We start from the raw sequence: 14,788 nt of genomic DNA on the forward strand, positions 1-14,788 counted from the left end.
CCTCAGTTAATTTTTGTTAGACATGGCATCCTTAAGGTGGCCTACCAGCGACCTTTTTGCTTTTCACCTCACGTTTTGCTCTATCTTTATGTTGGCCTTAGGACTCTAATCACTTTATCACTACTGTGAGAAAGTGGCTCTGTATATACTGTTCCCAAAAAGGTACAGTGTGCACAGAGTCCTCAGTGCCCAGAGGTTTTACAGAGGCTAAAGTTTGATATAACCTTACTCTCTAAAGTGGTAGCTTGCTCGAGCAGTAAGGCAGTATCCGAGGACAGTGTAAAGCATTTGTTGTACACACTCAGTCAGCAAATGGTCTCACACACTCAAGAACTGAACTCTAGGCCAATGGTTTGTATAAAAAATATATCGTTGTTTTATTTTAGAACCAACAATAGGTATCAAAATATACTTTCTCAGAATAAGATGCTTTAGTTAAAAACTTTGCAATAGGCAATTGACTTTTGCAGGTAATAGTTACAGTTTATTGCAATAGGAAACACAATTTCAAATACAATAATACATTGAGCTCAATGGGAATTTTAAGTTATATGCAATTAATTACTTTCAGGATTACTTTTCTAAATCCAGGACTGGATCCTAGATTCAGTCCTGGGACAGTTCTTGGAAACAAGTGAGTAAATTCGTTTTAGTAACTGTTGTGATTTTCAAGCAATATTTTGCTATTTTAAAAGTTGACACTTAGAAATTTTTTCTGATCAAATTACCAATGTTATCCTATGGAAGGAAATTCACTTAGCAGGTAGGTGGGGTTATGGTTACTTTTTCTATGTCAGTGTTGGATCCTAGATCCAGCACTACTGTACCACCTGTAAGCAGTTGAGAAACTGCGTTTAAGTTCTACAAGCGATTTTTAAGGAATATTTATAAGTTTGCAAAATCGACACTTAGAAGAAATTTTACAGAAAAACAGTCAATGGTTTCCTATGGAAGAAAATTCAAGTTACGGGTAAAGTACATTCTCGTTACTTTGGTAATTCAGTGCTGGGCTCCTAGGCTCAGTACTGGGACATCTATCTAAAACAGGTAAGCAATTACGTTTTCACAATTGGTACGATTTTTAAAGAATATTTGTAAGTTTCAAAAATCGACACTTAGAAACTTTGTCAGCAAAAAGCAAGCAATGATATCCTATGGAAGAAAATTCGAGTTACTGGTAAGTACGGTTAAAATTACTTTTCAGGGTCAGTACTGAGCTACAAGATGCAGCACTGAGGTCTCTCCTGATAACAGGTGAGTAAATCAGAATTCGTTGTTCGGCTGATTTTAGATGAATATTTTAAAGTTCCAAAACTCCACACTTAGAAGAAATTCCAAGTGGAACCAGTCAATGTTAGCCTATGGAAGAGAAGTGAGTTATCGGCTTTTAGGTAAGTACTCGACTGGCAGAGTTATGGTTCTGGGCATAGACTCAAGGGTCTCCCAGGGGAGTCCCAGTCTACTTGCCAAGCCCTAAACTCCCCTTTTATTACATATAATGTACCCCTAAGGTAGGCCCTAGGTAGTCCTAGGTGCATGATGCTATGCAAGTAAAAGATAAGATATGTACTTTGGTGGTTTGCATGTCCTGTAAGTACCAAACAGTCTATTTCATTTTTCACTACTGTGAGGTCTACCTCTCTCATAGGTTAGCATTGGGTATTCCCCTATACTTTTTATTTGGTAATTCCATATCGGAGAGGAGTAGCTTTATTTATTTATTGAAATCCTACTTACTGGTGAGGTTGGATTTAACTTTACTATTTTAGAAATGCCACTTTTAGAGAGTGAACATTTCTCTGCACTTACTGCTCTATTTACCTGAAACCAGGCCCCAATACACGTCTGGATTGGGCTGGGTGACAGCAACATTTGTGCCTTCCCTGTAGAGAGCCACAACACAGGTTACTCAACTGCACCTGGGAGGTGAGCTCCGCTCCCCCTCCACCCACAATAGGTTCAAGAACGATAATTTATGTAAGTAAATACATTATAGCTACAGCTTATAATCATGTTAAATTAAATATTTTGTTGTTAGATGGTTTAAATATTTAAACCTCTGGTACATTTGGTAATTCTGTAAAAGCAGAACCCAACTGCCGTAACATTGCCAACCACAATGCCGTAACTTGGATTCGAACCAAGGTTGCTGCGGCCACAACGCAGAGTACTAACCACTATACGATCACGGCGAGCTACATGGGGTCAATGCCATACACTAACATGGAGAATTTATAATTTGGAACACTCAGGGCTTCTCCTGTGATAGGCTGGATGTATTCATTCCTTCCTCATTCCTCATACAGAGGCTGCGTCTCCTCAGTGGTTGATAGGCTGAAACCGTTTCCTGGCCGCCTGCTTGTGAACTGCCAGGAGTCAAAGATAACACATTACACTTGCTGGCCTGTGATGGGACACCAATGCAGAGAAACCCACTTGGCACAGACCTTCGATTCTGTCTATTAGACCTGCATCTTCCCTGCACCTTTCAAGCCATTTGTATGTGAAGCAAGAAAGAGTTAAGGAGTGATCCATCTACACTTTTATAGGGAGGATGCCGCCGTGAGCTCCTCCCAGCTAATCACACGAACAGCAGTAAAGTAATATAAATACACAGTTGAGGGCGGGCTGCAAGGTCATGTTTTTGAGTAATTATTGAAACTGACCTCAGTGGCTCATTAGCAGAGCTGCGGCTAATGACTGGTTCCAAATCATGATGAAGCAAGCACCATGGCTCGTAGGGGACCCACAACACGCTTTTCTTAGCTCACTGAATTAAAGTATAAACTTCCGCCGTGTGTGAGTGGTAAAGGCTTGTTAATATGGTTCCTTTTCCAATTCAAGTCTGACAACAAGAGGCAGAAACCACGTGGCTTCGAAAGCTCTGGATTTTAGCCACCAACCACAGAGAAAGAGAGAACTGGCAGTATGAGAGTTGGAGAAAACAGGAGCGGGAGCAAGGAGCTCAAATGAGATTAATGGCGCGTAAATAGAGAGCGTAAAGGAACAGTTACACAGCTAAGAAAAGGGAAAGAAAGACTAAGGAAAAAAACACAGAAAGAGCCTGTAGATGAAATTCTCTTCCTGGGACAGCAGATTAAGAGAAATTACATAGGGAGAGGTTAAGCATGTAACACGGGGGAGAATAAAAAAGAAAATGCAGTTTTATGAAGTGTGTTTGCCAAATCCAGCCAGCACTTTTGTTCTATTTCTCTCTTTGCATCTTTTATTGGTAAAGTAAGTTTCAAGTGCATGCCCAGGTATGATTGAGAGAGCAATGGTATAATAATTTGAAGCGTTTACACCAGTGCTAAAGTAGGAAGAGAGATGTAGCAAAGACATGAAAGAGGTAGCGATAATAAATATGTGGAGAGGCAATAGTGACACAAAAATAAGCCACCTATTTATAAAACTGAAATTGAAGAAATACTAAAGGTTAACTTCTAAAATTGTAGCCGATAATAACAAGATTCTCGTTGTTGGCTGGATTCGAACCTGCGCGGGGCGACCCCAATGGATTTCAAGTCCATCGCCTTAACCACTCGGCCACAACAACTTACTGTAAGCTGCATGCAAATATTTTGTTTGAAAGTATTCAAGTTGTCCCACATCAGAGTAGTGATATTCTGCAATGCGCTTTTTAAAAACAATGTTTTTTTCATCATGCACGTTCTGTCCTAAAAACAAAAATTGCATGAGTATATCTCTGGATCTGTAAAAGGATACGCTTGCATGCAAACTCTCATGTGGCACTCAATATTTTGGACCCTGTTGCACTCTGTTTTTGCGCTGCTTTTAGTCTACGACCCATATTACAGAAGTCTACCATCTCTGAGTATTTGTGACTCCTTTGTAAGTACCTTATCTTTAATCCTTGAAGAGCTCTATAATAAATGGGTCCGTCAAAGATTGCTTGAATGGAAGATAAAAGAAGGCCCACTTGTCTCACCAAATGCCGTAGAGAAACCTGATGTTTTACTCACGTAATCCTCAGTTAATTTTTGTTAGACATGGCATCCTTAAGGTGGCCTACCAGCGACCTTTTTGCTTTTCACCTCACGTTTTGCTCTATCTTTATGTTGGCCTTAGGACTCTAATCACTTTATCTCTACTGTGAGAAAGTGGCTCTGTATATACTGTTCCCAAAAAGACCCAGTGTGCACAGAGTCCTCAGTGCCCAGAGGTTTGACAGAGGCTAAAGTTTGATATAACCTTACTCTCTAAAGTGGTAGCTTGCTCGAGCAGTAAGGCAGTATCCGAGGACAGTGTAAAGCATTTGTTGTACACACTCAGTCAGCAAATGGTCTCACACACTCAAGAACTGAACTCTAGGCCAATGGTTTGTATAAAAAATATATAGTTGTTTTATTTTAGAACCAACAATAGGTATCAAAATATACTTTCTCAGAATAAGATGCTTTAGTTAAAAACTTTGCAATAGGCAATTGACTTTTGCAGGTAATAGTTACAGTTTATTGCAATAGGAAACACAATTTCAAATACAATAATACATTGAGCTCAATGGGAATTTTAAGTTATATGCAATTAATTACTTTCAGGATTACTTTTCTAAATCCAGGACTGGATCCTAGATTCAGTCCTGGGACAGTTCTTGGAAACAAGTGAGTAAATTCGTTTTAGTAACTGTTGTGATTTTCAAGCAATATTTTGCTATTTTAAAAGTTGACACGTAGAAATTTTTTCTGATCAAATTACCAATGTTATCCTATGGAAGGAAATTCACTTAGCAGGTAGGTGGGGTTATGGTTACTTTTTCTATGTCAGTGTTGGATCCTAGATCCAGCACTACTGTACCACCTGTAAGCAGTTGAGAAACTGCGTTTAAGTTATACAAGCGATTTTTAAGGAATATTTATAAGTTTGCAAAATCGACACTTAGAAGAAATTTTACAGAAAAACAGTCAATGGTTTCCTATGGAAGAAAATTCAAGTTACGGGTAAAGTACATTCTCGTTACTTTGGTAATTCAGTGCTGGGCTCCTAGGCTCAGTACTGGGACATCTATCTAAAACAGGTAAGCAATTACGTTTTCACAATTGGTACGATTTTTAAAGAATATTTGTAAGTTTCAAAAATCGACACTTAGAAACTTTGTCAGCAAAAAGCAAGCAATGATATCCTATGGAAGCAAATTCGAGTTACTGGTAAGTACGGTTAAAATTACTTTTCAGGGTCAGTACTGAGCTACAAGATGCAGCACTGAGGTCTCTCCTGATAACAGGTGAGTAAATCAGAATTCGTTGTTCGGCTGATTTTAGATGAATATTTTAAAGTTCCAAAACTCCACACTTAGAAGAAATTCCAAGTGGAACCAGTCAATGTTAGCCTATGGAAGAGAAGTGAGTTATCGGCTTTTAGGTAAGTACTCGACTGGCAGAGTTATGGTTCTGGGCATAGACTCAAGGGTCTCCCAGGGGAGTCCCAGTCTACTTGCCAAGCCCTAAACTCCCCTTTTATTACATATAATTTACCCCTAAGGTAGGCCCTAGGTAGTCCTAGGTGCATGATGCTATGCAAGTAAAAGATAAGATATGTACTTTGGTGGTTTGCATGTCCTGTAAGTACCAAACAGTCTATTTCATTTTTCACTACTGTGTGGTCTACCTCTCTCATAGGTTAGCATTGGGTATTCCCCTATACTTTTTATTTGGTAATTCCATATTGGAGAGGAGTAGCTTTATTTATTTATTGAAAATCCTACTTACTGGTGAGGTTGGATTTAACTTTACTATTTTAGAAATGCCACTTTTAGAGAGTGAACATTTCTCTGCACTTACTGCTCTATTTACCTGAAACCAGGCCCCAATACACGTCTGGATTGGGCTGGGTGACAGCAACATTTGTGCCTTCCCTGTAGAGAGCCACAACACAGGTTACTCAACTGCACCTGGGGGGTGAGCTCCGCTCCCCCTCCACCCACAATAGGTTCAAGAACGATAATTTATGTAAGTAAATATATTATAGCTACAGCTTATAATCATGTTAAATTAAATATTTTGTTGTTAGATGGTTTAAATATTTAAACCTCTGGTACATTTGGTAATTCTGTAAAAGCAGAACCCAACTGCCGTAACATTGCCAACCACAATGCCGTAACTTGGATTCGAACCAAGGTTGCTGCGGCCACAACGCAGAGTACTAACCACTATACGATCACGGTGAGCTACATGGGGTCAATGCCATACACTAACATGGAGAATTTATAATTTGGAACACTCAGGGCTGCTCCTGTGATAGGCTGGATGTATTCATTGCTTCCTCATTCCTCATATAGAGGCTGCGTCTCCTCAGTGGTTGATAGGCTGAAACCGTTTCCTGGCCGCCTGCTTGTGAACTGCCAGGAGTCAAAGATAACACATTACACTTGCGGGCCTGTGATGGGACACCAATGCAGAGAAACCCACTTGGCACAGACCTTCTAGTCTGTCTATTAGACCTGCATCTTCCCTGCACCTTTCAAGCCATTTGTATGTGAAGCAAGAAAGAGTTAAGGAGTGATCCATCCACACTTTTATAGGGAGGATGCCGCCGTGAGCTCCTCCCAGCTAATCACACGAACAGCAGTAAAGTAATATAAATACACAGTTGAGGGCGGGCTGCAAGGTCATGTTTTTGAGTAATTATTGAAACTGACCTCAGTGGCTCATTAGCAGAGCTGCGGCTAATGACTGGTTCCAAATCATGATGAAGCAAGCACCATGGCTCGTAGGGGACCCACAACACGCTTTTCTTAGCTCACTGAATTAAAGTATAAACTTCCGCCGTGTGTGAGTGGTAAAGGCTTGTTAATATGGTTCCTTTTCCAATTCAAGTCTGACAACAAGAGGCAGAAACCACGTGGCTTCGAAAGCTCTGGATTTTAGCCACCAACCACAGAGAAAGAGAGAACTGGCAGTATGAGAGTTGGAGAAAACAGGAGCGGGAGCAAGGAGCTCAAATGAGATTAATGGCGCGTAAATAGAGAGCGTAAAGGAACAGTTACACAGCTAAGAAAAGGGAAAGAAAGACTAAGGAAAAAAACACAGAAAGAGCCTGTAGATGAAATTCTCTTCCTGGGACAGCAGATTAAGAGAAATTACATAGGGAGAGGTTAAGCATGTAACACTGGGGAGAATAAAAAAGAAAATGCAGTTTTATGAAGTGTGTTTGCCAAATCCAGCCAGCACTTTTGTTCTATTTCTCTCTTTGCATCTTTTATTGGTAAAGTAAGTTTCAAGTGCATGCCCAGGTATGATTGAGAGAGCAATGGTATAATAATTTGAAGCGTTTACACCAGTGCTAAAGTAGGAAGAGAGATGTAGCAAAGACATGAAAGAGGTAGCGATAATAAATATGTGGAGAGGCAATAGTGACACAAAAATAAGCCACCTATTTATAAAACTGAAATTGAAGAAATACTAAAGGTTAACTTCTGAAATTGTAGCCGATAATAACAAGATTCTCGTTGTTGGCAGGATTCGAACCTGCGCGGGGCGACCCCAATGGATTTCAAGTCCATCGCCTTAACCACTCGGCCACAACAACTTACTGTAAGCTGCATGCAAATATTTTGTTTGAAAGTATTCAAGTTGTCCCACATCAGAGTACTGATATTCTGCAATGCGCTTTTTAAAAAAATGTTTTTTTCATCATGCACGTTCTGTCCTAAAAACAAAAATTGCATGAGTATATCTCTGGATCTGTAAAAGGATACGCTTGCATGCAAACTCTCATGTGGCACTCAATATTTTGGACCCTGTTGCTCTCTGTTTTTGCGCTGCTTTTAGTCTACGACCCATATTACAGAAGTCTACCATCTCTGAGTATTTGTGACTCCTTTGTAAGTACTTTATCTTTAATCCTTGAAGAGCTCTATAATAAATGGGTCCGTCAAAGATTGCTTGAATGGAAGATAAAAGAAGGCCCACTTGTCTCACCAAATGCCGTAGAGAAACCTGATGTTTTACTCACGTAATCCTCAGTTAATTTTTGTTAGACATGGCATCCTTAAGGTGGCCTACCAGCGACCTTTTTGCTTTTCACCTCACGTTTTGCTCTATCTTTATGTTGGCCATAGGACTCTAATCACTTTATCACTACTGTGAGAAAGTGGCTCTGTATATACTGTTCCCAAAAAGGTACAGTGTGCACAGAGTCCTCAGTGCCCAGAGGTTTGACAGAGGCTAAAGTTTGATATAACCTTACTCTCTAAAGTGGTAGCTTGCTCGAGCAGTAAGGCAGTATCCGAGGACAGTGTAAAGCATTTGTTGTACACACTCAGTCAGCAAATGGTCTCACACACTCAAGAACTGAACTCTAGGCCAATGGTTTGTATAAAAAATATATCGTTGTTTTATTTTAGAACCAACAATAGGTATCAAAATATACTTTCTCAGAATAAGATGCTTTAGTTAAAAACTTTGCAATAGGCAATTGACTTTTGCAGGTAATAGTTACAGTTTATTGCAATAGGAAACACAATTTCAAATACAATAATACATTGAGTTCAATGGGAATTTTAAGTTATATGCAATTAATTACTTTCAGGATTACTTTTCTAAATCCAGGACTGGATCCTAGATTCAGTCCTGGGACAGTTCTTGGAAACAAGTGAGTAAATTCGTTTTAGTAACTGTTGTGATTTTCAAGCAATATTTTGCTATTTTAAAAGTTGACACTTAGAAATTTTTTCTGATCAAATTACCAATGTTATCCTATGGAAGGAAATTCACTTAGCAGGTAGGTGGGGTTATGGTTACTTTTTCTATGTCAGTGTTGGATCCTAGATCCAGCACTACTGTACCACCTGTAAGCAGTTGAGAAACTGCGTTTAAGTTATACAAGCGATTTTTAAGGAATATTTATAAGTTTGCAAAATCGACACTTAGAAGAAATTTTACAGAAAAACAGTCAATGGTTTCCTATGGAAGAAAATTCAAGTTACGGGTAAAGTACATTCTCGTTACTTTGGTAATTCAGTGCTGGGCTCCTAGGCTCAGTACTGGGACATCTATCTAAAACAGGTAAGCAATTACGTTTTCACAATTGGTACGATTTTTAAAGAATATTTGTAAGTTTCAAAAATCGACACTTAGAAACTTTGTCAGCAAAAAGCAAGCAATGATATCCTATGGAAGAAAATTCGAGTTACTGGTAAGTACGGTTAAAATTACTTTTCAGGGTCAGTACTGAGCTACAAGATGCAGCACTGAGGTCTCTCCTGATAACAGGTGAGTAAATCAGAATTCGTTGTTCGGCTGATTTTAGATGAATATTTTAAAGTTCCAAAACTCCACACTTAGAAGAAATTCCAAGTAGAACCAGTCAACGTTAGCCTATGGAAGAGAAGTGAGTTATCGGCTTTTAGGTAAGTACTCGACTGGCAGAGTTATGGTTCTGGGCATAGACTCAAGGGTCTCCCAGGGGAGTCCCAGTCTACTTGCCAAGCCCTGAACTCCCCTTTTATTACATATAATTTACCCCTAAGGTAGGCCCTAGGTAGTCCTAGGTGCATGATGCTATGCAAGTAAAAGATAAGATATGTACTTTGGTGGTTTGCATGTCCTGTAAGTACCAAACAGTCTATTTCATTTTTCACTACTGTGAGGTCTACCTCTCTCATAGGTTAGCATTGGGTATTCCCCTATACTTTTTATTTGGTAATTCCATATCGGAGAGGAGTAGCTTTATTTATTTATTGAAAATCCTACTTACTGGTGAGGTTGGATTTAACTTTACTATTTTAGAAATGCCACTTTTAGAGAGTGAACATTTCTCTGCACTTACTGCTCTATTTACCTGAAACCAGGCCCCAATACACGTCTGGATTGGGCTGGGTGACAGCAACATTTGTGCCTTCCCTGTAGAGAGCCACAACACAGGTTACTCAACTGCACCTGGGGGGTGAGCTCCGCTCCCCCTCCACCCACAATAGGTTCAAGAACGATAATTTATGTAAGTAAATACATTATAGCTACAGCTTATAATCATGTTAAATTAAATATTTTGTTGTTAGATGGTTTAAATATTTAAACCTCTGGTACATTTGGTAATTCTGTAAAAGCAGAACCCAACTGCCCTAACATTGCCAACCACAATGCCGTAACTTGGATTCGAACCAAGGTTGCTGCGGCCACAACGCAGAGTACTAACCACTATACGATCACGGCGAGCTACATGGAGTCAATGCCATACACTAACATGGAGAATTTATAATTTGGAACACTCAGGGCTGCTCCTGTGATAGGCTGGATGTATTCATTGCTTCCTCATTCCTCATACAGAGGCTGCGTCTCCTCAGTGGTTGATAGGCTGAAACCGTTTCCTGGCCGCCTGCTTGTGAACTGCCAGGAGTCAAAGATAACACATTACACTTGCGGGCCTGTGATGGGACACCAATGCAGAGAAACCCACTTGGCACATACCTTCTAGTCTGTCTATTAGACCTGCATCTTCCCTGCACCTTTCAAGCCATTTGTATGTGAAACAAGAAAGAGTTAAGGAGTGATCCATCCACACTTTCATAGGGAGGATGCCGCCGTGAGCTCCTCCCAGCTAATCACACGAACAGCAGTAAAGTAATATAAATACACAGTTGAGGGCGGGCTGCAAGGTCATGTTTTTGAGTAATTATTGAAACTGACCTCAGTGGCTCATTAGCAGAGCTGCGGCTAATGACTGGTTCCAAATCATGATGAAGCAAGCACCATGGCTCGTAGGGGACCCACAACACGCTTTTCTTAGCTCACTGAATTAAAGTATAAACTTCCGCCGTCTGTGAGTGGTAAAGGCTTGTTAATATGGTTCCTTTTCCAATTCAAGTCTGACAACAAGAGGCAGAAACCACGTGGCTTCGAAAGCTCTGGATTTTAGCCACCAACCACAGAGAAAGAGAGAACTGGCAGTATGAGAGTTGGAGAAAACAGGAGCGGGAGCAAGGAGCTCAAATGAGATTAATGGCGCGTAAATAGAGAGCGTAAAGGAACAGTTACACAGCTAAGAAAAGGGAAAGAAAGACTAAGGAAAAAAACACAGAAAGAGCCTGTAGATGAAATTCTCTTCCTGGGACAGCAGATTAAAAGAAATTACATAGGGAGAGGTTAAGCATGTAACACGGGGGAGAATAAAAAAGAAAATGCAGTTTTATGAAGTGTGTTTGCCAAATCCAGCCAGCACTTTTGTTCTATTTCTCTCTTTGCATCTTTTATTGGTAAAGTAAGTTTCAAGTGCATGCCCAGGTATGATTGAGAGAGCAATGGTATAATAATTTGAAGCGTTTACACCAGTGCTAAAGTAGGAAGAGAGATGTAGCAAAGACATGAAAGAGGTAGCGATAATAAATATGTGGAGAGGCAATAGTGACACAAAAATAAGCCACCTATTTATAAAACTGAAATTGAAGAAATACTAAAGGTTAACTTCTGAAATTGTAGCCGATAATAACAAGATTCTCGTTGTTGGCAGGATTCGAACCTGCGCGGGGAGACCCCAATGGATTTCAAGTCCATCGCCTTAACCACTCGGCCACAACAACTTACTGTAAGCTGCATGCAAATATTTTGTTTGAAAGTATTCAAGTTGTCCCACATCAAAGTACTGATATTCTGCAATGCGCTTTTTAAAAACAATGTTTTTTTCATCATGCACGTTCTGTCCTAAAAACAAAAATTGCATGAGTATATCTCTGGATCTGTAAAAGGATACGCTTGCATGCAAACTCTCATGTGGCACTCAATTTTTTGGACCCTGTTGCACTCTGTTTTTGCGCTGCTTTTAGTCTACGACCCAAATTACAGAAGTCTACCATCTCTGAGTATTTGTGACTCCTTTGTAAGTACCTTATCTTTAATCCTTGAGAGCTCTATAATAAATGGGTCCGTCAAAGATTGCTTGAATGGAAGATAAAAGAAGGCCCACTTGTCTCACCAAATGCCGTAGAGAAACCTGATGTTTTACTCACGTAATCCTCAGTTAATTTTTGTTAGACATGGCATCCTTAAGGTGGCCTACCAGCGACCTTTTTGCTTTTCACCTCACGTTTTGCTCGATCTTTATGTTGCCCTTAGGACTCTAATCACTTTATCACTACTGTGAGAAAGTGGCTCTGTATATACTGTTCCCAAAAAGGTACAGTGTGCACAGAGTCCTCAGTGCCCAGAGGTTTGACAGAGGCTAAAGTTTGATATAACCTTACTCTCTAAAGTGGTAGCTTGCTCGAGCAGTAAGGCAGTATCCGAGGACAGTGTAAAGCATTTGTTGTACACACTCAGTCAGCAAATGGTCTCACACACTCAAGAACTGAACTCTAGGCCAATGGTTTGTATAAAAAATATATAGTTGTTTTATTTTAGAACCAACAATAGGTATCAAAATATACTTTCTCAGAATAAGATGCTTTAGTTAAAAACTTTGCAATAGGCAATTGACTTTTGCAGGTAATAGTTACAGTTTATTGCAATAGGAAACACAATTTCAAATACAATAATACATTGAGCTCAATGGGAATTTTAAGTTATATGCAATTAATTACTTTCAGGATTACTTTTCTAAATCCAGGACTGGATCCTAGATTCAGTCCTGGGACAGTTCTTGGAAACAAGTGAGTAAATTCGTTTTAGTAACTGTTGTGATTTTCAAGCAATATTTTGCTATTTTAAAAGTTGACACTTAGAAATTTTTTCTGATCAAATTACCAATGTTATCCTATGGAAGGAAATTGACTTAGCAGGTAGGTGGGGTTATGGTTACTTTTTCTATGTCAGTGTTGGATCCTAGATCCAGCACTACTGTACCACCTGTAAGCAGTTGAGAAACTGCGTTTAAGTTATACAAGCGATTTTTAAGGAATATTTATAAGTTTGCAAAATCGACACTTAGAAGAAATTTTACAGAAAAACAGTCAATGGTTTCCTATGGAAGAAAATTCAAGTTACGGGTAAAGTACATTCTCGTTACTTTGGTAATTCAGTGCTGGGCTCCTAGGCTCAGTACTGGGACATCTATCTAAAACAGGTAAGCAATTACGTTTTCACAATTGGTACGATTTTTAAAGAATATTTGTAAGTTTCAAAAATCGACACTTAGAAACTTTGTCAGCAAAAAGCAAGCAATGATATCCTATGGAAGAAAATTCGAGTTACTGGTAAGTACGGTTAAAATTACTTTTCAGGGTCAGTACTGAGCTACAAGATGCAGCACTGAGGTCTCTCCTGATAACAGGTGAGTAAATCAGAATTCGTTGTTCGGCTGATTTTAGATGAATATTTTAAAGTTCCGAAACTCCACACTTAGAAGAAATTCCAAGTGGAACCAGTCAATGTTAGCCTATGGAAGAGAAGTGAGTTATCGGCTTTTAGGTAAGTACTCGACTGGCAGAGTTATGGTTCTGGGCATAGACTCAAGGGTCTCCCAGGGGAGTCCCAGTCTACTTGCCAAGCCCTAAACTCCCCTTTTATTACATATAATTTACCCCTAAGGTAGGCCCTAGGTAGTCCTAGGTGCATGATGCTATGCAAGTAAAAGATAAGATATGTACTTTGGTGGTTTGCATGTCCTGTAAGTACCAAACAGTCTATTTCATTTTTCACTACTGTGAGGTCTACCTCTCTCATAGGTTCCCATTGGGTATTCCCCTATACTTTTTATTTGGTAATTCCATATCGGAGAGGAGTAGCTTTATTTATTTATTGAAAATCCTACTTACTGGTGAGGTTGGATTTAACTTTACTATTTTAGAAATGCCACTTTTAGAGAGTGAACATTTCTCTGCACTTACTGCTCTATTTACCTGAAACCAGGCCCCAATACACGTCTGGATTGGGCTGGGTGACAGCAACATTTGTGCCTTCCCTGTAGAGAGCCACAACACAGGTTACTCAACTGCACCTGGGGGGTGAGCTCCGCTGCCCCTCCACCCACAATAGGTTCAAGAACGATAATTTATGTAAGTAAATACATTATAGCTACAGCTTATAATCATGTTAAATTAAATATTTTGTTGTTAGATGGTTTAAATATTTAAACCTCTGGTACATTTGGTAATTCTGTAAAAGCAGAACCCAACTGCCGTAACATTGCCAACCACAATGCCGTGACTTGGATTCGAACCAAGGTTGCTGCGGCCACAACGCAGAGTACTAACCACTATACGATCACGGCGAGCTACATGGGGTCAATGCCATACACTAACATGGAGAATTTATAATTTGGAACACTCAGGGCTGCTCCTGTGATAGGCTGGATGTATTCATTGCTTCCTCATTCCTCATACAGAGGCTGCGTCTCCTCAGTGGTTGATAGGCTGAAACCGTTTCCTGGCCGCCTGCTTGTGAACTGCCAGGAGTCAAAGATAACACATTACACTTGCGGGCCTGTGATGGGACACCAATGCAGAGAAACCCACTTGGCACAGACCTTCTAGTCTGTCTATTAGACCTGCATCTTCCCTGCACCTTTCAAGCCATTTGTATGTGAAGCAAGAAAGAGTTAAGGAGTGATCCATCCACACTTTTATAGGGAGGATGCCGCCGTGAGCTCCTCCCAGCTAATCACACGAACAGCAGTAAAGTAATAGAAATACACAGTTGAGGGCGGGCTGCAAGGTCATGTTTTTGAGTAATTATTGAAACTGACCTCAGTGGCTCATTAGCAGAGCTGCGGCTAATGACTGGTTCCAAATCATGATGAAGCAAGCACCATGGCTCATAGGGGACCCACAACACGCTTTTCTTAGCTCACTGAATTAAAGTATAAACTTCCGCTGTGTGTGAGTGGTAAAGGCTTGTTAATA

The 14,788-nt window shown here is 39.9% G+C and overlaps 6 non-coding genes across 6 annotated transcripts; all 6 read right to left on the reverse strand.

The window, feature by feature from the left end:
• Positions 1 to 2,120: 2,120 nt before the first annotated feature.
• On the reverse strand, positions 2,121 to 2,192 carry TRNAH-GUG (transfer RNA histidin (anticodon GUG)). The gene has a single exon. It is a non-coding gene; the product is annotated as a tRNA-His (tRNA).
• Positions 2,193 to 3,474: 1,282 nt separating this feature from the next.
• On the reverse strand, positions 3,475 to 3,556 carry TRNAS-UGA (transfer RNA serine (anticodon UGA)). The gene has a single exon. It is a non-coding gene; the product is annotated as a tRNA-Ser (tRNA).
• A 3,907-nt stretch (positions 3,557 to 7,463) lies between these two features.
• On the reverse strand, positions 7,464 to 7,545 carry TRNAS-UGA (transfer RNA serine (anticodon UGA)). The gene has a single exon. It is a non-coding gene; the product is annotated as a tRNA-Ser (tRNA).
• A 2,552-nt stretch (positions 7,546 to 10,097) lies between these two features.
• Positions 10,098 to 10,169, reverse strand: TRNAH-GUG (transfer RNA histidin (anticodon GUG)). The gene has a single exon. It is a non-coding gene; the product is annotated as a tRNA-His (tRNA).
• A 1,282-nt stretch (positions 10,170 to 11,451) lies between these two features.
• Positions 11,452 to 11,533, reverse strand: TRNAS-UGA (transfer RNA serine (anticodon UGA)). The gene has a single exon. It is a non-coding gene; the product is annotated as a tRNA-Ser (tRNA).
• Positions 11,534 to 14,085: 2,552 nt separating this feature from the next.
• Positions 14,086 to 14,157, reverse strand: TRNAH-GUG (transfer RNA histidin (anticodon GUG)). The gene has a single exon. It is a non-coding gene; the product is annotated as a tRNA-His (tRNA).
• Between the last annotated feature and the right edge of the window lie 631 nt (positions 14,158 to 14,788).

This window comes from Triturus cristatus, chromosome 12 (assembly GCF_964204655.1).
Source record: "Triturus cristatus chromosome 12, aTriCri1.1, whole genome shotgun sequence".
Lineage (NCBI taxonomy): Eukaryota > Metazoa > Chordata > Amphibia > Caudata > Salamandridae > Triturus > Triturus cristatus.